The following is a 24,373-nucleotide window of genomic DNA, read 5'->3' on the forward strand; positions in this document are numbered from 1 at the left end:
TGCTGAAATAGGCAGCAGTTTGGGCCATTCTGGACTAAATCCTAGAGTGTAATGCTGAGCGATGCAGTTTAATTTATGAGCATACAGGTCTGCTGTGAAATTGGGAAATGGAGGTATTAGACATTAGCATTCACATGGCAAGGGGAGGGCCAAGTCCAAAACTGTAATAGGCTTTTTACAGGGAGGACTGAAGAGTTTGAAGAAGCAGATATAGTGCCAGTTAAATGTACACTCATGAAACTTATCCTTGTATTTGAATGCTGCTAAATGCCTAAGCAGTGTGCACTTCTGCTGGCCTTATGCCCTTAATATTGCCTAGCACCATTCATTGTTTTTAACAAGAGTGGAACACCTGTATGCACATCTAGGAAGATTTAAAAAATTTACGGCATGGGTGTGGTTTGATCTGCAGGAAAGAAGGTATAATAGACAGCTTCTCAACTGCTTTCTAGCTAGGGCATATACACTTTCATACGGCTAAATATTTCTAAATTGAAAAGTGAAGACAGGCACGTTTGTAATTTAACACATTACAGTTGTGCATGTAATTCATGCCACACTGTCTCCAATTTAAGAAGCTTATAAGCCAGAGATTTTCTGTCTGACCTTGACTCTGGCACTTCACCTTTCTAGCTAAGTTTTCAATGTACAGAGCAAAATAACATCTATTTCTGCCTCCCTTATGAATAAAAATACATTCTCCCAAATGGTTCAAAGGAAATCTCAAATGTGCCCCAGCAGTAAAATATATCGGAAAGGAGGTCAACAACTCTATCAAACTAGGTTGAATCATGTCCCCCAAAGATGTCAGGTCCTAATCCCTAGAACCTGTAAATGTTACCTTACTTGGAAAAAGGGTTGTTGCAGATGTGATTAAGAATCTTGAGAAGGCGGAGTGCTAAATGCAATCACATGTATCCTTATAAAAGAACGGTAAAGGGAGTTTTGACACACAGAGAGGCCATTTGAAGATGGAAGAGGGAAATTTGAAGATGCTGGCCTTGAAGATTGGAGGGGTGCAGTCACAAGACAAGGAATGCTGGCAGCCACCAGAAGCTGGAATCAGCAAGGAACAAATTTCTCCCTCCAGCCTCTGAACTGAATGCAGCCCTGCTGATGCCTTGATTTTGGCTTAGGGATACTGATTTGGAACTTTTGGCCTCCAAAATTGTGAGAAAATAAATTTCCTTTGTTTTAAACTACCAAGTTTATGGTAATTTGTTACAGCAGCCACAGAAAACTAATACGCTCACAGACATGTTGGAGGGAAGAGTTTCAGTTGGTACAAAAGCTATCTCCCAAACTCTATGGTTCTTTGACGATATTTGGCTGAATTTAACTTTCTGCCTGCAGGAAGTGGAAAGGGAGAGGGTTGAATGCAAGTGTAGTGATATGGTTTGGCTGTGGTCCCCACCCACGTCTTATCTTGAAGTGTAATCACCACGTGTCAAGGGAGGGATCTGGTGGGAGGTGAGTGGATCCTGGGGGGGTTTTCCCCATGTTGCTCTTGTGATAGTGGAAGAGTTCTCACGAGATCTGATGGTTTAAAAGTGTCCATTTCCTCTGTGCTCTCACCTGCTGCCACATAAGATGCGCCTTGCTTCCCCTTTGCCTTCTGCCATGATTATAAGTTTCCTGAGGCCTCCTCAAATATGTGGAACTGTGAGTCAATTAAACCTCTTTTCTTTATAAATTACCCAGACTCAGGTATTCTTTATAGCAGTGTGAAAATGGACTAATACATGTAGGTTAAGAAAAGCAGGCAGCCAACTCCCAGTTTTGGGCAGCGTCCCCTCCTGAAGCAGAAGGCTAAGGGAATGAGAAAAAAAATGCTTAGTTCTTAAAGCAAACATGTGAACAGATTAAGCATGAAGGGGCAGGTAATTAGGGGGGAGCCAAGGATTTAAGAAACTTTCTATAAATTAACCTCATACTTTGGATAGGGCTGTGTAGGCACGTACATGTGTCGGGGAAGCATATCTTTAAAGTAATAGTTTAATTATTAATAAATATGGCCAGATACCTGCAAACATATGTCATCAGACTGTCCTCTGAAGGTTTATCTGCAATAGTGAAAAGTTAGAGACCCTACTGTCTACCAACAAGGGAATGGTTACATTCCATGTAATACTAGGCAGCTGTTAAAAAAGAGTGACATACTTCTACATATACTGATGTGGGAGATTATTAATGAGTAAATATTGGTAAAAAATGTAAATTGCAGACAATATTATTTTCTCACATTGTTTAAACAAAGCAATCTGTGCTATAATATACAGAAACTATATATATGTATACCTAGATATGTTTATGAATTTGTTGGATGGGTACACATCAAATAAGAAGTCATTACTTTCAAAGGAAGGAGTAGGGTTGTTGAGGGTGTGACAAGAAGAGTGGACAGACTTGGGCTTTATTAGTATTGCTTTATACTAATACACTTTTTCCCTAAGCATGTACTCTTTTTGTAACTTTAAGAATCAAAAAAGATGAAAATGCAATAAAGATACACAATGAGAACCTTGTTTTGAATGATATCTGGCAAACAGTGGAGACCCTCAGTAATTGTGTGCTCAGTGAAGGGCTGTGCAGCAGATGGTCTTTAAAGATTGCCTGTGGCTTCTGGAGGTTTCCTGTAACCCAGCTAATGTTGCAGGATGGGAAGCAAAGAAAAAAAAAAACCCAAACAACAACAACCACCACCCCAGGCTTTTACACCAAACTCCCTGGTGGTCTTCCATGTTTTTATTTTAAAAAAAAAAAAAAAAAAAAAAAAAAAGACACACAGTAAGTAGCCAAAGTCTGAGGCAAGTGTGTCTTTTGTCTCTTCTACAAGAGTGGGGCAAAGTCACCATTCGTTGACTCAGTTTCACACAAAAGCCAAGGGAATCTGTCTTTTGAACACTTTCCTTCTGAAAAACTCTATATGACGATGTTTCCAAAGGTTGTTTTACCTCCTAGAAGGGCAGCTTCTCACCAGTGAGCAGTCAGTTCCTGCAGGGTTAGCTCTTGTACACAATCCTCAAAGTGTTTGTGAGCTGCACACCAGGGAGGGGGGCACTATACCTTTGAAAAGGACACCCCTAGCCTCACTCCTCTGAGTACACCCCAAAACACACCCAAACCATGCCTCATCACATACAAAAGGAGAGCTCTTGGATCAAAAGAGTCCCACCTTACTTGTCAATTTGAAACACTGTTTTGGATTAATGCAGTCAGGCTGACAAACTATACACCCCAAAGGCATTAATACAGCTAGGAGAAATATGCATTGACTTCATGACATTCAATTTAGGGGCACTGAAGAGATGAATGGGAGTGTGTCTCAAGACCCCAAAGCAAAGATGTGATTTCTGGACAACAAGAAACCAGGAGCGCAACTGCCATTTGGATAAACAAAAGCAGGGGCATGGGTAACTTCTATCTGAAACACAGACTACACAGGGGGAGTGCTTTAAGGGTGACAGGTCTCTACAAATACTTCTTAAGCGATGGCTCCTACTGCAATTACTGCTTTTTGCTGAATGAAAGGAACCAATCCCTCTCTCTTCTCCATATAATATGAAATGTTTATTTTTTCAAGACATATTTCTCCAAGATTTGCCACAAATCATAAGAAGTCTTGACATTTGATGACTCCTTATTACAAATTTCAGGAAAGATTTTCATCTTCTGTATTTTAAAAATACTGTTACAAAAATACACAGATTGGGAGTTGGATTTTTCCTTAGGCAGAAGGAACGCTCTACCTGGAAGGCTTATGCTTAACCAAAATATTTAACCCCATTGCTTTTTTGTGCTCCCGTTTGCAGAATGTTAACATGTGGTCCAAACCCGCTGTGTTGTAACTGAAGAAACTCACTAGTAGTTGAGTACTGGAGAGGTGATGTTGCTTATCCAAGGTTACACAGTAAGTTAATAGCAGAGCTAGAGTCAGAGCTCTGGGCTCAGGGATGAGATTTCTATCACACTGTGACAGTGCTTTATAAACCAAGCTCTTTGGCTGTGGAGACTTTTAGGTTTTACCTGAGGAATGCATCCTGACATATAACCCTCATCACTAGGCCGAATGAGATTGGCACTCTGGGACAAATGTGGAAGATGTGGGAGCTCCCTTCTGTAAAAGTGATAAATTCAGAGAAATCTAAGGCTGAAAAGGACCTAGAGCGATTCTCTACTCCATTTCCCTTCCTCAAGGCAGAAGTTGCTGACATCATGCCAAGGCAGAAGTTGCTGACATCATGCCGAGAAGTATTTATCTTTCTAAAACTCTTCAGGGAAGATTCATAACTTCACTTACAAAAAGGAATATCTGATTTTCTCTGAACAGCAGCATCCAAGAAGTAATCAAAGAAAACCACCACATTGTTTTTAAAATAAAAAAATAAAATAAATCTTCCTCACTTTGATACCTCAGAAGTGATTATTTAAAATAGCTTTCTAATTTAATCCAATATGAACATTTCTATTGTAAAAGGAAAATACGTTGGAAAATAAGAAGAATATGGAGTTGGCATGACACATTAACCATAATTTTTGTAAGAATTCGTAAGAAGGCCTGTTTGTGTGAAGAACTTTGGTAGAAAGTATAATATATGAATACCCGCACAGCATAAAAACTCATGATTAGAGACTAAAGAATGGCTTCCATTATGTGGTTTTCATTTTAAGTTTCCCAAGTCTCCATTTTTTGCAAAGTAGTTTCTGTATTAGGCCTTAGCTCAAGAAGGTACATTTCCAATTAATCTGAATGGAAAACCAACAGACTAAAAACTCCACCAATGATTCCATATATATTCATGTCAAATGATTCAAGAGCTAGAGGTTACTCTGAGAGGGGAAGGCTGCCTAACATCTGTGATATTAAGAGAAGAGAAGCTATGCTTTATCTGCAGACAATACTGCTGATCCACTGCCAATGACTTTGAACTGCTTCTCCATCAGACATGATGAGATTCCAGACTCCTGAAAACCAAGGGGTGCATCTCAAAGGCAGCTGCTGGAATTAAGGTGGCCCACATCTGTGGTACAGCTCAGGCTGTGTGGAGAGCTGGCAGGTCCGAGGGCAGAAGGAATCCCTAGACTCTTGGCCTCAGGGTCCCAGGCTCTGGGGAATGGTGCAAAATGACCTCCTTAATTACTTCCCCTACCCTATCCCACCCTCTAATGGCGTGTTAAAGCTTCTTCCAGCCATAACTCAGTGCTCCTGCTCCAGCAATTTCCTGCCTTCTCTGCTATTCCAAAGTCAGTGTTCCTCCGAATGCTCCACGCTCCCTGCCCTGGAGGAGGGAAACTGACAGCCTGGGGACCTAAGTCCTCCCGTCCCCGCTGAGCAGCATATCTGGAGCCCACTCCTTGATCTGTGTGCAGCCCTCACTGTTCCACCCAGCTTCAGGCCTGCCAGAGAAAATTCTAGGCCCTCGCCTAGAGGACCCCAAAGGCTGGAGGTGATGCTGGGAGGAAGCCAGGCCAGGGGAAGACCCTCGTGCCCTGAGGTCTACCCTCAGCCAGCCAGTGCCCAGGCCAGGCATGGCATTCCAGAAGACTCACAGCATCACTGCCCTGCAGCAGCCCAGGGCTGTAATGTCCCTGTACATTTTGTGGGTACCCAGATGATCAACCTCACTGTGTGTAAGGGGACTCAGAAGTGAGGCTAAATGGCTCTGGATAAACAATCCAAGGAAAGCTAAAGAATCTGACTAATATCTCCAACCATTTAAGGGGCACACGTACTTCAATTAGATGTTATTACTCCACCTTTGCAGACGAGGAAACTGGGACTTAGAGAACTGAACTTGTTTGCCCAAGGTTGCATAGCAAGGAGGAGTGAACTGAGATTCAACCCCTCCCTGCCAGGTGCTCCAGGTATCTCTGCTGAGCTGTGTAGTGTGGCCCCTCAGGACCCGGGTATGAGCAAGAGCAGCCCACGGGGGGCAACAGCACTTCTCAGTGGGCCCAAGAGAGGCCCTTGCGAGGACTTCACTGCTTTGACGCCCCGGTTCCCAACAGCAGTTTTAAGTGAAATCGCAAAATTTTCAAAACCAAATTAAATCCACTTTAATTTTGAAAGCAAAAGCAAACAGATGTCCTGCAGCCTCTTCCCCTGGGAGAGTGCATTGAGATCCAGTAAACCACGCATCTTCTCTTCCTCGAGAGAGACTGGGTATCACCACAGAACCAAATGCAGCTTTGCCTCTGTGAGAGCAAACAGTTTTGGCTGTACTTCTAGAAGTCCAGAAGGAAAAGCGACCAGAGAAAAGCAGGAACTCCGTGTGCCTCACCAGTGAGAGGCACATTCACTTAAGAGGATTAAAAAGATTCAAAGTATAAAATGGGTTTCATGGTAAGTATTTTACTCTCATTTTATTGAAGTAATGGAGTTAAAATGTTAAAGGAAAGGATAGATTGGCAGCGGGGGCAGGGGGGTCGTGCCGTAAGTTGCCATTTAAGGAGTCATTGCTTCATAAATGTCACTCTATTGGTGTTATTCTGTCATTTTCTGTGCCTACTCCATTTTATTTTATTTTATTTTATTTTATTTTATTTATTTTTTTTTGAGACAGAGTCTTGCTCTGTCACCCAGGCTGGAGTGTGGTGGCCGGATCTCGGCTCACTGCAAGCTCCGCCTCCCGGGTTCACGCCATTCTCCTGCCTCAGCCTCCCGAGTAGCTGGGACTACAGGCGCCCGCCACCTCGCCCGGCTAGTTTTTTGTATTTTTAGTAGAGACGGGGTTTCACCGTGTTACCCAGGATGGTCTCGATCTCCTGACCTCGTGATCCGCCCGTCTCAGCCTCCCAAAGTGCTGGGATTACAGGCTTGAGCCACCGCGCCCAGCTACTCCATTTTATAAAAATACTTATGTTTGGATTAAATGGCTCCTAAGAGGTCATCCTGTAAATAACATGGGACTCGGAGGGGTGTGTGTGTGTTTTAATTCAAATGCAAAATATCTTACGCCTCTCAATGTGTCATGGAATAATGCAAAAGGCGATATTGTTAAAACCCCCAAAATTAAAAAAAAAAAAAACTGTTCTATTTAAAAATGGAAATCAGAAGTTATAAAATGCTTATGTGAGTTGAAGCCATTATTTTCTGAGCAAACAGATCATTTATCAGCAAAACCTACTCTTTCCTTTTATACTCATAGTTCATTAGTTTATATAATATTTAATAAAGTTATTTGACTATATTAGCAAATACAGCCAGCACTGACACTTTTGGAAACAAACAACTGAGTGCTAAGTGTAGTAGCCACGTGGTGGGGTCAGGAGGATGCCTGAGAGGGTTCAGTTTGTTGCCTTCACGGTCTCTGTGCGTAGCTCTGTCCCACCTGGGGCATGAGCCAGGTTTAGGAAATGCTGGCTGAATGGATAAACGAACTTCCCCACAGTCCAACCCTATTCCAGCCCCAGAAACTCCTCAAGCAAATCCTGGCTGCCTAGACATTCTTCCCCTACTTCCATTCACTCACTGCTTGAGTCACAGCAACACATTGTAACTTGAACCTAGGGCATGGCAGCATTTCAGAACAAGATGGAAGGGACCAGAGACATTTTCTAGTTTAGCCTCATCATTCCATAGGTCAGCAGGTTGGAGACAAGCTATGAGATCTGGTCAAGGGCAAGTAGTGCCCTCTGACCAGTGCTTCTGCTACTCCCTCTTGTCCCTCAGTGTCCAGGAGCTAGTAGAGTACAGGGCACACGCAGAGTCTTACACTGGGACAGCTCCCAAAACCATCATGTTCATTATGTCTTATGAATGAGATCCTTCAGGCAGGATTTGCACTTGGCTCCCCTTTACTTCCCCGTGGATAGGAGCATGAGAGTTACCTGATTAGCTGAAAAGCTAAGCATTTGGCAATTAACTTGCAGATAAAAATAAAGTCAACTTCAAACCAGGGGACTGATTTAAATGTAAACAGTGTGTCCCTACTGACCCATGAGGCTGGAACTGACTCAGAATAAGGATGGTGATGAAAAACGAAGCCACTGGCAGACATGCCCATTCACTGGCAGGCCTGTGGGCCCACCAGAGAGAGAGAGCCCGACGCTGGGTTACAGAGCAAAGGCAAAAGTGAGAAAACTTGCTTTCTGGGCTCACAATTGATTCATCAATAAAACTGACCTCCTTTAGATGCTGAAAGCATTTGTGTGCCCTTCAATACTTCTAACAATATCACAAAAATAAGATGCAAAGCAGCAAACACATTGCTGTCCTGATTATGGTACAGAGGAAAAACTATTATGTTTCTAGGGCCAATTTTGCCTTTGATGTGAAAACTGGGCAGGCCTAACTCATGATCCACCCTAAGTCTATCACAAAAATGAACATAGACACAGAGGACCCAAGCAGCCCAATTGGCTGTGGAATGCATTATAGGATTTATGTTATCAATGACTCTATGTCATAACTGTGCTTTTCAAAGACAAACTTTAAAATGGTTTCAAAGTCCTTGACTGCCATTAATAATCCCTTCATTCAGCAAACATCAAACAGCAGCTACTACGAGTCAGGCAGTATGCCAGAACAAGGGAGACAGAAAGACACACCACAGTCATGCCTAGAGGCTCACCTGTCTGTGTTGGTGGGAGGTAGAAAGGCTAAGGATGGTCACAGCCCAGTGTGGTAAGAGCTGGCACAAATGGAAACAGAAGGAGCCCAAGTGGGCAGAGGAGAGCCCTCGGCCCAGTCAGGTTAAGAGGGGGAGGCTAGGAAGAAGTAACAGATGTTTTGAGTTTTGAAGGATGACTACGAGTTAGGCAGGTTAATGAGTTTGGAAGAGAAAACAGTATTTGCAAAGGCCTGGGAATGTGAGAGGCCATGGAGCATGTTGAGGCAGTAGCAGGGTCAACAGAGTGGCTAAGGTGCATGGGAGGCCTGTGCCAGCTTGCCAAGGGCCTTATGCTCTATGTTGACAAGCTCAAACTTGATCCTGATGTTGGTGGCTGGTAAGCCTCTGCATGGTTTTATGCAGGAGAGTGATCAATCTATAAGCGATTACCTGAGGGTCCCCTGAACAAGCTGAGAAGCTCTCAGGGATGCTTTCCTTTATTCACTGCTCCTGAGGCAACAGCAACTTAAAAGCCTCATTAGCAGGCAGGTCTCCAACTAACAAGTAAGCCTGCCTTCCCTTCCATAATGCCCTCTCTTTGAGGCCACAGCTACTTTCAATTGCATTCTAATTTCAAGAAGTGATAAACATATGCTCATGTTTCCATTTACAAGTTTTTGATTATCAGCCTGGCATTGTAGCTGCAAATTACCCATTTTCTATTATAATTATTTTTACTTCTCTAGATGAAGAAGAAGAAGAAGCATTTCTAAATTACTAAAGTGCCCGAGCCACAGAGGGAGGGAAGTAGTAAGCACTGCTGCATCTTTTGCCAATGGCAATATAATAGCAAGAGTTTGAAAACTAAAATGTAAGCTTGTGGGATGTGTTAGACCAGGCCTTCCAGATGGGCACATTTGCTCAATGTGATTATTTACCTAAAACCTGGCTGGACTGCAGCAAACCAGAGGTGAGCTGAGCTGGTGGCAGAATTGCTGCTTTTGAGGGTTTTCCAAGAGTAGCTCCTTGAAAACTGGGCTGCTTTATGTGACTGGCCATCCCCTCATGTCCTTGGGCTCTAAATCTTGCTTTTTCTGCTTCTAGCAGGAATTTTAAAAGATTAGAATGTCACTAACTCAGATGCAGCCAAGCAACTACAATGTTTGGTAATACGATTGACATCCAGTCATGCTAACTTGCATCACCACCTCTCCTAAACAAGACCCATGGCAGGGCCATGTCTGGCTGCCTTTCTGCCCTGGTCAGGGGTCACTGGGGATGGGGTTGAGGACAAACCTTGGTAATTAACGAGTAGGATGCAATGAATTCAGGTCACTGGCTGAAGTGAAAAGGATTCTATCATGCAGAGTTGCAGACCTATTGGCAGCTTAATGTCGCATTTAATTGGCATGTAACATTAACTGACAGAGTAGAATGTAAATGAGATCACAACCATGGTTTTGAAGGTCCTATTGGTGGCTTCGTTCTAAAGTGCAGCTCAAATGAGCTAAAGTTTTGTTATTGTGATGACCATCCAAATTCCTAACATCTTCCATGTGTGACTGTGCTCAGTCTTGGGGAAAGAGGCATAGAGGATATACTCTCTGATCTCACGGAACTCATTTTAGTGGGGCAGATATGGAAAAACAACAAGCAGCTACTTAAATACTCGAAATGCCAGCCCTTTGGGAGGCTGAGGCAGGCAGATCACTTGAGGTTAGGAGTTTGAGACCAGCCTGGGCAACATAGTAAGACCCCCATATCTACAAAATTGTTTTTAAAAAAACAGCTGGATGTAGTGGCACATGCTTGTAGTCCCAGCTAGTTGGGAGGCTGAAGTGGGAGGATCTCTTGAGCCCAGGAGGTTCTGAGGCTGCAGTGAGTCATGGCTGTGCCACTACACTCCAGCCTGGGTGACAAAGTGAGACCCTGTCTCTAAAACCAAACAAAAACCAAAATGCTATTTGTGGTAGAAAACCAAAAGTCATAACATTGTAGCTATAGGAATTCCAAATCTTATTATTTTTACATTTTAAACCTTCATGGATGACAATAATAAATCAAGCATGACAAATCAATAATAACTAAAAGTTAATATACTATTTCCTAGGTGCTTTTTAGGTCTACTAACTCATATTTTGGCAGTACCTATACTGTGCCTGTAACTACACTTTTATCTTTAATATTTGCAAACACTGCAGACATGTGCAGAGAAGTGCTATCATCTTGTTTCTGATGGGGACACAGAAGCTCTGGGCTCCATCCCAAGATGTGGTACTAGGAAATACAGGCAAGTTCAAGCTCCTGTAGTGAAGGGCCAGCCAGGCCATTTCACTCCCCACTGCTTTTAGATGGGCAGAAACTAACAGGAGCCCTGACTGAGCCCAGTTGGTCCCTCCATCCAAGCCACAAGATCTTTGGTATTCAAGATGGGCTCATTCATTTTTGTAGGAAATAATGTAATCAGCATATTAACTATCCTTTAGACATCAATTATAACTTCTTCCCTCAAGAGCAAATTGTTCTCCTTCCTGTGTATCTCAAGATCTTTGCCCAAGCAAAGGAAGGAAAAACAGGTTAGTGCAGCAGGTGTCAGAAATTACTCTTTCTTCAGTAGCAAAGGCAATGGGGTCTCCACTCAAGGTTCAACAAGGGTGTGTCTTAGGAGGTGTGCAGTGGGGTGTGTGCTGTGGCTGTTGCCGGTGTGTGTTGCAGTGGTTGTCATACAGAAGCACACGCCGTGGTGGGGTGCTGTGGGGGCTTCTGTGGTGAGGAGTCTGCCATGGAGGGGTTTGATGGAGGACAGGCCTATAGGTGTCTCATGGGGAAGTGTGCCATGAAGGTGGGGTGAGGGTGGGTGACAGGAGAGCCATGCTACACGATGTGTTGTGGAAGTCATGTTGTGGGGGATAGATCATAGGGGTATTGTATGGAGGATATAGCATGGGAATGTGCCATGAGGGTACATTGTCGGGGGTTTTGCTGTGGGGGGGTATCACGGTGGGTGTGGTGTAGTGGTGCTGTGGGAGTGTGTCCTGGGGTGCAGTGGGCATGCTGTGGGATTGTGCTGTGGAGATATGTCATGAGTGTGCTGTGGGGCTCCCTAGAGAGCTCCCTCCTACCAGGCCTGAGGATGCCATTCTTGCCCACTGGACCTGCCCAATCCCCAAAATGGTAAGTGCATGCCCCAGGAACCCCACCCACACTCTAGCTCCAGCCTTAACATTCTCTGGTCTCCGGGTAGCCAGTGGACATCAGAGGTGGCATGTTTTGGGGTTCTGCTGGTTGAAGGAGCTCGGGAAGCACCCCTCTCTGTGGTAAGGCTCAGGTAGTATTTGCAGGCCACATCTAACGTAGCTTCTGCAGGGCTCCTTTCCCAGAGCTCACTGCCCAGCTAATCTATCTACCCTGGAACTCCCCAAGATACAACATAAGTGAAAGGAAGGAAGTATCCTTGGCATTCTCCCCCTGCAGCGGGGCCCAGCACTGAGGAGTCTAGGCTCAGAGTCCTCTCTCCCAGTGCAGCAGCTTCTCTTAAGGACCCTGCCCTCACACTCCCAGCTCATCGCTCCAAGCCTCTGGCCCATTTGACTTCTGTGAGGAGCCATCTCCTAGCAAGACCCTCTGGGGTGGCAAAAACTCAAGAGCACAGACGTGCAGATGAAGTACTTGTTTGTTTTGAATGTATGCAATTTCCTCCCAAACTTTATTATGAAAGATTTTCAAACGTGCAGCAAAGTTAAAATAATTTTAAAGTGAACATCTGGATATCCACGACCTAGATTCTACCATTAATATTTTACTGTTTGTTTCATCATATATCTACCCCTCTATGTATTTGGCAATCCCGCTTACTGTTTTTGATGCCTTTCAAAGTAAGTCACAGACAGCAGCATACTTATTTCTAAACACTTCGGCATACATGTTATTAACCAGAATTCAGTATTTGTTTAGCATTTTTTCCTTTCTTTGAACATACAATGAAATGCACAGTCTTGAGGGCATCATTCAATAAATTTTAACAAATGCATGCACCATGTAACTCCAACCCCCTCAACATACAGAACATCTCCCACACCCTGAACGTCCCCTTGGGTCCCTTCTCACTCAATCCCCCTGTACCCCTCCCTCAAGCAGTCACTATTCTAAGTTTTTCCACTATAGACACATTTTGCCTCTTCTAGATATAAATAGAATCACACTGGTTTTCTGTGTCTGTTTTATTCAGCACAATGTTTCTGAGGTTCACTCACGTTGTTCTGTGTGTCAGCAGCCTGTTCCTTTTCATTGCTGAATGGTGTTTCATTATTTGGCTATACCACAGTTTATCTGTTCTCCTATTGATGAATTGCCTTTTTTGTAATTAAAGATTATCATTGATTCGAGGCTATTCTGTAACACAGTTGCACTCACTAGCATTTGGACCCATTTGTCTTGCTGAGGAGATCAGAGGTGCTCAAAGTTAGCACAGCCCTCTGGCCCACGAGAGTGTATGAAGAACATAAATAGTGCATTTTATCACCTTTGTGATAGAAGATCAGAAAGCACAGTTCTAGAGTAAAGACTCCCCAAGTGTGATGGAATGCAAGACAATTTCAGGTGAGAACTTAAAAATGTCAAATGATAATATATTTGTTTTTACAACTATGCCCCATTTATGGCCTGTGAAACTAGTTTTCCTACATGCAAGGGATATATGGTTTGCTTTTTAAATATATATGTTTACATAACAGAAAAGCTGATTTAAAGAAAAGTATTAAACAAATATATGGGGGAAGCAAAGATAAGAAAAACCTCATGAGGCTTGCATGCAGGCACTTGAGGTGTGGCAAACATTCTTGAGCAATGCTTGTGAATCCTGGATGCACATTAGAACCAGCTGGGGAGCTTTAAAAATCCCCCTGGCCTGGGTTCCACAACCCAAGCCTTTCATGTAATTGGTCAAGGTACATCCAGTCATTAATAGTCTTTAAAAGCTCCCCAGGTGATTCTAGTATGCAACATAGGATGAGAAACGTTTTAGAAAGTAGCAATTTTCAAAGACCAGCAGTATCAGCATCACCTGGCCACTTCTAGAAATGCACGTTTTTAGATCCCACTCCAGATCTTTGCAATAAAAAATCAGGGCTGGGGCCCAGCAACTTGGGTCTTAACAAGCCCTGTGGATGGTTCTATTTCTTGAAGTTTGAGACCCATTGCTTTAGAGGTGGATGGGACAAGTCCAAAAGGCCACTGCTGCCTCCCAAGACTAAGGTCTTCACCACTGTGGTACTTCTCCAGCCAGTGTCAACTAGGTCTGCCTGGTCTGTCTAGCTTCTGGGAAGCCCCTCTCCTCCTGAGTACAGAGAGGGTGGGGGCGTGCTAAGTGGTGATCAGCTGCTGGCCAGTGACCAAAAGGATGATAACCTATCGTCCATGAGGAATTAACCTCAATCTACAAACCAGTTAATCAGCCCTCAGAAAATCGAGTGTTGACTACAATTTTATTTTCACTATGATTTTTGTTTATCAGTGACCTCCTTCCACTCCATTACCCTTGTTAATTGAGAATTGACTACACAGTTAAAATGAATGTTTCCTCCACTGACAGAGCTGTACCAGATTCATCTCAAAGTCCCTCACGGCTCAAGAAAATGTGATGAGTCTGCAGATATATTGATCTTATACAATTCATTTCACCAAGAATTTATGAAATTACCACTAAGGTCACCTGTTATGCGTTCATATGTCCAAAGGCTTATAGGAAAGAATTGGAGTTTTATCTGAGGGATAACATTGTATTTAGAGAGCTAAACCAGAACTTGGGTAAAACCTGGCCTCCTGATTAGCAGTGATGTCTCTATTAAAAGATACTCAATATAGTTCTTCAGATTTGGTAAAGTCTTTGGAAATATTGTTACCTTACAGTGAGAGAGAAGATAAGGTAACAACAAACACTCCAAGGGCTGCTCCTCTTCACCGGCTGGCTATTTTGATAAGAAAAAGTACAAAGTAAGAGGAGGCTAAGGGGAGATCAAAAAATCTGATTATTCCAATGCTAAGTTTGAAAAATGAACTTTCATATAAAACCAAAAAGATTAGAATTTGCTAAAGAAAACGTGCTGGGGAATCTGAAGTGACATATGCAATGCCTATGAAGTAGTATGTACCATGAGATATTTTACAAAACACCATGGTCCTTTTTTTGTATCATAATACAGTAAAGGAATACCACCACCACGAAGGAAAAACCCGCCCACCTGTTTGTGGAAGGACAGTCGCACACCATAAGGAATCTTTCAATGGTCAGGTAGCATAAAGACTCAGCCAACTGTTTCTTATTTGCTTGATTGCAGATTGACTATAAAGAGCTCAACAAAAGCACCTGTGCAATGGGGCGAACTAAGAATCAAGTCTGGTGATAAGGCTTTCTTGAGCCTGTTCCTAAGATTTGCCCTACCATGGGCAAGGCACCTAGTGTAGGGCTGTGTCTACTTCAGCCTAAGACTAAGTACATCCTAGTACTCAGTGAATGACTTAAAAAAAAATTGTTGTGGAAAATTACAAACATATAGAAAAGTCGAGGGCTGGGTATGGTGGCTCATACCCATAATCCCAGCATTTTGGGAGGCTGAAGTGCAAGGATCACTTGTAGCTAGGAGTTTGAGACCAGTCTGTATAACACAGCAAGACCTATCTCTACAGGAAATTGTAAAAACGTAGCCAGGTGTGTTGGTGTGTGCCTGTAGTTTTAGCTACTTGGAGGTCCAGGTGGGAGGATCTCCCAGGCCTCCTTCCAGGAGCCAGTGAATGCCAGTTGTCTCTCTTCTCCTACCTGGTAACCAGCTTTATCTAAGAGGCTGGATCTGGAGTCAGATGAACCTAATTTGTAATCCTGGCTCTGCCATGATGGGCTGTTTGACCTTCAGCGAGCTGCCTGACCTTTCAGAGCTTCTATCTGCTCATCTGTAACACAGGGGAGAAAGACCTGCCTCAGAGGGTTGTCATGAAGATTAAATGAGACAGTGACATAGGCTATCCCAGAGTGCCTGGTCCATAGTAAGCTCATTAAAGTTCAGTTGCTAACACTGGGGGTAGCAGTAATAATCTTTAAGGCCATGCGAGTAGGCAATAGCATTAGGGTGATGGCCAGGCAGAAGCTCAGGGGTCAAAGAGAGGCCCACATCCTACCAAATCCTCAAGGTGGGCTCCTAGCTCCTGCTTCCTCTGATGTACAGTGGTGCTGCTGGAGATGGAAGTGCTGAAGAATTGGAAGAGGAAGGCCTTGCTGACTCTAGGAGCAGAGAGGTTCTCCAAGGGTGCCTTTGGCCACCCATTGGGCCATCTGGTGTCTCCTATTGGCCTCTTAGTAGTCCTGTGCCTTACTACAGAGGCACAGACTTTGGTTCTTCAGACACCTACTCATTAGCTACTCTCCCTTTGCTCTCTTTTAATGACCCCCCAATTAATATTACTATTTATGAAGCATCTACTACGTTCCAGGATCTTTTCTGGGTAATTTTCAGACATGATTTTCCTGACTGTAAATGCCAGGCTTTTAAGGGAGGCACGGCTATTCCCCTTTACAGGTGTATTCATTTCCTATTGCTTTGTAACTACCTCAAGCTTAGTGGCTTAAAACAACACACATTTATTATAGTTCTGGAAGTCAGAAGTCCAAAAGGGACTAAAGTTAAGGCGTTGGCAGGGCTGTGTTCCTTTCTGCAGGCTCTAGGGGAGAATCTATTCTTGTCTTTCCCAGCTTCCAGAGGCTGCCACATTCTATGGCTCCTGCCTCCCTTCCATCTTCCAAGCCAGCAATGGGCAGTCCAGTTTTTCTCATGCTGCGTCTCTCTGACTCTCCTGCCTCCATCTTTCACTGACAAGGACATTTGTGATTAGATTGGGTACACCTGGATGGTCCAGGCTATTCTCCTTATTTTAGAGTCGGATAATTGGTAACCTTAACTTTATCTGCATCCTTAATGCCCGCATGCCACAGAACCTAACACATTCACAGATTCCGGGAATTAGGATGTAGACATTTGGAGGGCCATTATTCTGCCTATCTCACGGTGCTCAGAAAAGCAATGGTGCTTACTCAAAGTCACACAGCTATTAAGTAGTACTAGACTCCAAAGTTAAGATTCCAGGATCTCAAACCTAGCTGTGCTCCTGCTACTTCACTGTGTGAATCTGGGCCACTTAACTCCTCTGGACTCAGTTTCCTCACCTGTAAAATAAAAAGGCAGTTGAAACACTCTCTAAGAGTCCCTCCAGCAGCTAGTTCATGACCCTTGAGCATCTGGGCCTCCCTCAAACTATACACATGACCCGAAGTCAGGACCCTACTGAGCCCTCACCTGATCTGTCCACACTGACCCCAGCTCAAGTACTGCCCATGAAAGGAGGAGATGTAGACTTATGGTCACAGCAGAGACTTCCTTCTCTCCCTGGCTGGAATTTTCTGAGGCTTTTGTTCTGGGAAGCTTGGAAACATGGATGTAAGAGCACCTGACTGTCTTCACCCCAACACCCTCCAAGCATACCACACAAATCTAAAGTCAACTACTGTGTTTTTCCCCCAAATTCCCAGCTTAGAGGGAAGTAAGGATTAAGGTCTCTTTGTGCAATGAAAAGAAAAACAGAAGATGAGGACATCGGACAGTAAACATATAGAAATGTGAAGACTTGTTTGTTGAGAGTTCCCAAACTAAGGCATTAAACATTTTTTAATGCAATTTTTTAAAGCACTTTATATTACAGAAAATACCAAACATAAATGAAAGTAGAGAGATTAACATAGGAACCCTTTCTTAACTCAGGTCTAGCATCCCCAAGTTAGATACTCTTTACAGTCTGAAATTCAAATTTTGAATCACCATCCATAGTAGGCAACTCCATTGTGTGGTCCTGCAACATCTTCACTTTCAAAACTGCTAGACTATGATTCCTCATGATTCTGAAAAGTCTGTCAATCAAGATGGCTAGAAAATTTCAACTTTCTGTGAAAAATGAGTGGTACAGGAGTCATGATTCCTGAAGAACAAATCAGTTCCTCTTTCAGTAGGGATACTGGAAAAAAAGAGTGTCTTCTGAGATAAGGGGCTATAAACCCCATGTAAGCCTGGAACTGCTATCTTCCCTACCTTAAAGAATGAAGCCAACTCAGCGGTAACAAGAGCTGAAAGACGGAGAAGGTGAGATTTCTAGCACCATCATCTAGCTGATAACCTGGACCCAGCTGTGCCTGATTCCCCAAAATGCTTCTATTATGTTAGCCATACTCCTAATTTTGCTTAATCTAGCTTCAGTGAAGTTTCTCTTCCTTACAATAGAAAGAATCTTGAATATAAGCCACCCCAGAAAGCCTTCTTTAAAGCAGTGAGCACAGCTGTCAATCTTTCTTGTGAAAATTAGAATTTTGCCTCCTTAATTTAACAAAACAATTTATATTCCTTAAAGAATACATTTCCTAGTGAAAATAACAAAAGACTGAGATTTAAGAATACTTCCTTGACAAAGGAGAATTCTACTTTGCTGGATTTTTATCAGGACAGCAATTTTTCAACGATATCTTAGTACTACTAAGGTGATGACCACCACCCACACCCTCCCCCACAATAAACTCCTGCTGGTGCTATTTTTGAACAGGACAAGCTGTCAGGGAGTAGTTCTGGGCTGACCTGGGAGACTCTACAGAAACTAGGCTTCGGGCTGCAGTCTTCTGGGATACACCCTGTACACGAAGCCAGGCCAAACAGGGCAGAACCAGATTCCAGTTTCAGTGACAGATTGAGGAAGAAACCACACAGGCCTGAAGTGGTACCTGCCACTGAGAAATGCAGTTACAGATGCAATAAAAGGAGGTGAAACACAGGCCCCGAGATACCTGTACTCATTCACCTCCCTCCCTCCTTCTTCCCTCCTTGGCACAGACCTCCTCGGCAAAGCGTGGACACAGAGCGCCCTATGCTAGGCAGTATGGAAATAAGTTAAAGTACCCACAGTCCATAATCTCTAGGAGCCATGGTCTGGTGAAAGGAGACATGGTAAGTGCCATGACAGAATGAGGTATAAGGCACTGTGGGAAGAGGATGACCATGTTGGCTTGAGCTCTTGAGGAAGGCTTCCTAATTCTGTCCCATGAAAGATGGCATGTTATTCATTGCAGTGTTGTCTGTAACGGTAAAAAAATTGGAAACTGCTCAGTGCCTACTCATAGAAAACTAATGTAGTGATCTCAGGTAAAGCCCACAATAGAATACTATTCATTTGTAACAGGAGAGGGAGGGAGGGGGAGAGAGAGAGAGAGAGAGAGAGAGAGAGATCTTTTTGTACTGATAAGTCATCTCCAGAATTATTTTAAGTGAAAAAAAAGCAAAATGTGGAACAGTGAGTATGAAATATTGTTTTGTATAAAAAGAGTGAAATATCAAAATATCTATAAACTCTTAAAGCATATAAAAATATAGCAGTGATTGTCTATGGGGAGGCAAATGTAGGCGCTATGCGATGAGAGGGAATATTTTCATTGAATATATTCATATTTATTTTTCTTAACTTTTGAATCATGTAAAAATGTTACCTATCAAAAAATTTAATAAATAAAACGGAAAGCTTCTGTGGCATTCCAGGTGGTTCTCAGAGGAGTAGTCAGACATGTTAGAGACCTGTGGCAGGATGTATTTTCCAACCCACGCACAACAGCATGCACTGTCCATAAGCTCTTCTTACAATGGGACGGTGACATGCCTTCCACAGTCAAGAGGGTCTATTTCGTCCCCCTGAAGATAGTCAGGCCAGAAAATATGGCAAAAGTGATACTATGAGACTTTTGAGGGTAGACTGTAAGAGATGACCCAGCTTCCACCTGGTCCTCCAGGGATACCTGTTCTTAGGACCCAGCTGCCATGCTGTGCAGAAATCTAGACCACTTGATGTGCCATTCCAGCATCCCAGTGGAGGCCCCAGCTGCCAGCCACCATCAGTTGTCAGTCACTGAATGAGAAAGCCTTTTAAACATTATTTTGAGTTGTGTTAATACATAATAATTGTACATATTTATAGGGTTACTTGTGATATTTTGCTATATGCATACAATGTGTAATGATGAGGAAATCCATAACCTCAAACATTTATCATTTCTTTATGTTGGGAACATTCCAAATCTTCTCTTCCTGCAATTTAAAAATCTACAATAAATTACTGTTAACTATTGTCACCCTATTGTGCTATCAGACACTAGAACTTACACCTTCTAACTGTACATTTGTACCCATTAACCAACCTCCCTTTACTGTACCCACCTCACCCCTCCCCAACCCTTGCTACCCTCTGGTTACTATCATTCTACTCCACCTTCATGAGATCAACTCTTTTGGCTCCCACATGAGTGAGAACATGCAATAATTTTCTTTCTGTGCCTGGGTTATTTCACTTAACATAATGTCCTCCAGTTCCATCCATGTTGCTGCAAATGACAGGATTTCATTCTTTTTATGGCCAAATAATGTATCATTATGCATATAATACCATGTTTTCTTTATTGACTGATAGAATGGTTGGCATAGTGATGGTCATTTAGGTTGATTCCAAGTCTTGGCTATTATGAATAGTGCTACAATAAACATGGGAGTGCAGATATCTCCTCAATATGCTGATTTTTTTTCTTTTGGGTATATACTCAGCAGTGGGATTGATCATTTGGTTGGTCTACTTTTAGTTTTCTGAGAAACTCCCATACTGCTCTTTATAATGGTTGTAGTAAGTTATTTAATACATTTCCATTAATGATATAGTAGCATTCCTCTTTTTCTTCATCCTTGCTAGCATTTATTTTTTATCTTTTTGATAATAGCCATTTTAAATAGGGTGAGATGACCTCTCATTGTGGTTTTGATTTGCATTTCCCTGATGTTAGTGATGTTGAGGATGTTTCATATGTCTGTTGGCCATTCATATGTCTTCTTTTGTGAAATCTCTTTTGGATCATTTGCACATTTTAAAAAATCAAAATATTTGGGCTTTTTTTTCTGCTATTGAGTTGAGTTCTTTACATAGGCTTGTTATTAATTCCTTGTCAGATGGGCAGTTTGCAAATATTTGCTCCCATTCTCTAGGTTTCTCTTGAGTGAGGAAGCCTTTGGAGTGGGTCCAGCCTCAGCCCCCCCAACTGCCTCTGAATGAGACCCAGAGTGAGAACTGCCTAGTTGAGCCCAGTCAACCCCCAGAATTGCAAGAGACAACAAAATTACAGTTTTGTTTTAAGTTCCTAAATCTTAAGCCAGTTCTAGGTTTGTGCGCTTGTCTTACACTTGATTTTCCAAGACAGAAGCTTTCTGACAAGCCCATAAAGTCATAAGTATGACTTCAAGGAGGTAGCAGAAACAATCTGAGAGGGGCAAGTATTTGGTCAGCCTTGTGCAAGAGGAAATAGTCTAGAACAAACAAAACATGCTGACTCTGGATGCCTACAGGAGCCACATGAGAAAGCATTCAACAGGCTGCTGGACACAGATGTCTGGGTTATAGGGAGAGGATGTGATAGAGATAAGGATATGGGAGGTATCTATATAAAGGTGATGGTTAAAAACCAGGTGTGTGAATGAAATTATCCAGGTGTAGTGTACAGGCAAGAGGAGCCCAAGGGAAGAATCTTGGGGATGCCCCACTAAAAATGCCAGCAGAGGAAAGGGAACAGGTAGAGAAGTCAAAGAAGAAACAATGAGGGAAGAGAAAGAAAGTCCAAGAAAGAACAGTTCAAAAGGTGGGGCACAGTCTGAGATATCACACGTTGCACTGAAAATATGGACAGAGAAAGCCTGTAAGATTTGGTAATATGAAGGTCACTGGTGACCTATAGCAGAGCAGTCTTCCTGAGGGTAGGAAAAGAAAATCAAAATCTCAATGCATTTCCATTAATACAAATGACTTCAAACAAACTTTATAAGAGAGAGGACAGCAAATAATTTGGGGCTTCCTGTTTTATCTTCTTAGCAACATTAGAGGAAATGAAGAAAGAAAATCAAAATGCACATGATAGAAGGAAAAAAGGAAGGGAGACAGTCAGTCATTGACAAATAGAATACCTACCATCTGTATAACAGAGAGGTGGCTCAAAAGGCACTAGGTGGCCAAACCAGCTGCCTCTTGAATTCATCTTTAAAGAAATTTTTTTGGAAGGGAGACTATGAAAACTTCCTTTGTTGATCATTCCCAGAAATGACAGGGACAAGTACAAAGGTATGTAAGAGCATGGAGAGTCCACAGACTTCATCTAGTGAAATAATTCTTACTAACTATAGCAGCTAGCTGCACAGAGAACTTTGTTGAGGAGAAATCAGGCTTGGGTATCGGTCAATGATGTCTGCCATCTGCACAGGATATGGAAAAATACATAAACACCAGGTATTTGTCATCTCAGTCTTTATGGAATGCATCTTGGACCATAACTTAAAGGGAAATGACTTCATTTATCTAAAACACTAAGATCTTGAATTCTTTCTACACAAATCTAAAATGCCCAGAACTCAAAGCATATGAACTTTAACCACTAAACCCTATGGAACTTGCTACATAATTTACAATTTTAAATCATTTCTTGGAGTATGGCCTTCATTTGTAGTGACAAATATTCCAATAGACTTAATAAATACATAGAGAGTGTTTCTAGAATCTGCAATATGCCCCAAATTTCTGCTGCTAGTCCTCTTCTATGCATGGTGGAGAAAAGCATATAAAATGGACTGGGGTGTGGGGCGCTGGGCGCAGTGGCTCATGCCTGTAATCCTAGCACTTTGGGAGGCCAAGGCAGGCAGATCACTTGAACCTTGGAGTACAAAACCAGCCTGAGCAATATGGTGAAACCCCATCTTTACAAGATACAAAAAAAATTAGCCAGGTGTAGTGGTGCATGCCTGTAGTCCCAGCTACTCATGAGGCTGAGATGGGAGGATTGCTTGAACCTGGGAGGTGGAGGTTGAAGTGAGTGCCAAGATCGTGCCATTGCACTCCAGCTGGGGCAACAGAGTGAGACCCTGTCTCAGAAGAAAAAAAAAAAGAATTGGGATCCACAAAACTATAGAGTGAATTAAGTTGAAATGTCAGCACAACCACATAGTATGCCTCATTTGTGAACAGACATTTTAATGAAGAGCTACTAAATCTTTAATTGGAGATGAAGTGTTTCTACATAAAGGCAAAGACTACAGAATATTTATCATAGCACCTAAAGCCATAACTACAGAAATTTTCTGCCATCCTCTTGTATTAGTGAGTACAGCGAGCAAATCCAATATTAATATTAAAACATGGCACTAGAGATATAATTATGGATTGATACAAATAAGTTTGAATATTTTCTCCCAATGAAGTTTTCTTTTAAAATCATCTCAATCTACTAGAAAAATAACAGGAGTCATCAAGCTACAAGAGAGGAGAAAACATTGCCACAATAGATAAACCTTACACACTCACGTCTTCCTTTAAAGTGTTGTGTCTTAAACTGTACAGTTGCAGAAAACTAGCATTCTGCCACTAAAATCAAATGTTGGTAGTCTATTCCAATTTACTAGGAAGAAATACGGTTATGTTTTTCTTATTTAAAGTTTTCCATCCATGATTTTTTTCTCAAACTTTTGGGGTTGGTTATACTTATGCAGTCTTCAATGTAGTGTAACTGGGTCTTTTAGCAGGGAATTGTGGACTTGGTTATCTTCAGTTTAGTACACTGCTAATGTTCATGGTGGTAAAGGGAAGAACAGTACAGCAGACACTGTCAGTGCCGTGCCCTGAGCCCCAGGCCTCTTCATCTTAGAGCAAGCCAGCTTGACTTCCACTGACAGTATCTCCATCTCTTTGCCTGAGTGTTTCACCTGGTGACTGGAACCTGCCAGAAGAACCTGAGAATTAACTTCCCCTACGGAACAAAGCTAAAGCAATGACTGACAGAAATGGCATGTGTACATCCAGCCCCCAGCACCATGACAGCATAACTCTGAGATGGTTCTATGCTGGCTCTGGAGATCTCCATCAGGATTAAAGCCCAGCTGCCCCTGCTGGTCATGGCTGCTTGATGGTACACTTCCCTAGCTCATTTCCCACCTTTTTGCTAGTGCTTCCTGGGCTCCACTCTCAAATGAACTACTCAGACTCAAGTCCTTGCCTTGTGTCGTAATTTCCTAATATTTAGCCAACTGATTGAGTTTAATTTAGAACATACCATTGGCCATGCACTAGGCTTTGGCCAGGATTAGGTAGCAAATAATACACGGATATAAGGCCGTCACAGTGAGAGCTGGCAGTACACACATAATATCCAGTTCCTGAGATACTAGAATACAATGCCTGCAAGACAAGAAGCCAGAATGATACAGGGCTACCCTAGGCAATTGCTAACTGTGTGTGCTGGGTTGCGGGGAGAGTTTGCTGAAATGTCACCAATAAGGCCTCTGAAGCCTGCAATTCCAAGTTCCTCCTTCCTCCCACACTACTGGGGACCAGGAGAGGTAGTGGCCTTCTGTAACTTAAAAACCTGAGAATTCAAGTCTACAGGGCCAGGGTGAGCACATCTGCAGGCCATTCACCCAGGAACCCAGATTGTATCCCTGGACTGGAAACCTGGAAACAGGGAGCCAAACCTGGCTTTAACATTCTTTTTGATTGGATGATTTAATTCAGGATAAGGCCACAAAGGTAGTGCCCTAAAATTACAAACTGAAGAAAGATCATTGTTTAATTTGGCTGATTTTAAGATTTTAAAATAGTTATAGGAATAATAAAACAATATGGAAAGCTTGACATATGAAAAAGGTTATCCATAATTCCCCTGTTCGTATGTA

The 24,373-nt window shown here is 42.6% G+C and overlaps 1 protein-coding gene across 3 annotated transcripts in view; it reads right to left on the reverse strand.

Moving 5' to 3' along the window:
• The window catches only part of NMNAT3 (nicotinamide nucleotide adenylyltransferase 3), a 122,096-nt gene that overhangs the window by 90,978 nt on the left and 6,745 nt on the right, over positions 1-24,373 (reverse strand). The gene's annotated exons all lie outside the window — the stretch shown is intronic.

The sequence above is a fragment of the Piliocolobus tephrosceles genome, chromosome 2 (assembly GCF_002776525.5).
Source record: "Piliocolobus tephrosceles isolate RC106 chromosome 2, ASM277652v3, whole genome shotgun sequence".
In the NCBI taxonomy this organism is placed as follows: domain Eukaryota; kingdom Metazoa; phylum Chordata; class Mammalia; order Primates; family Cercopithecidae; genus Piliocolobus; species Piliocolobus tephrosceles.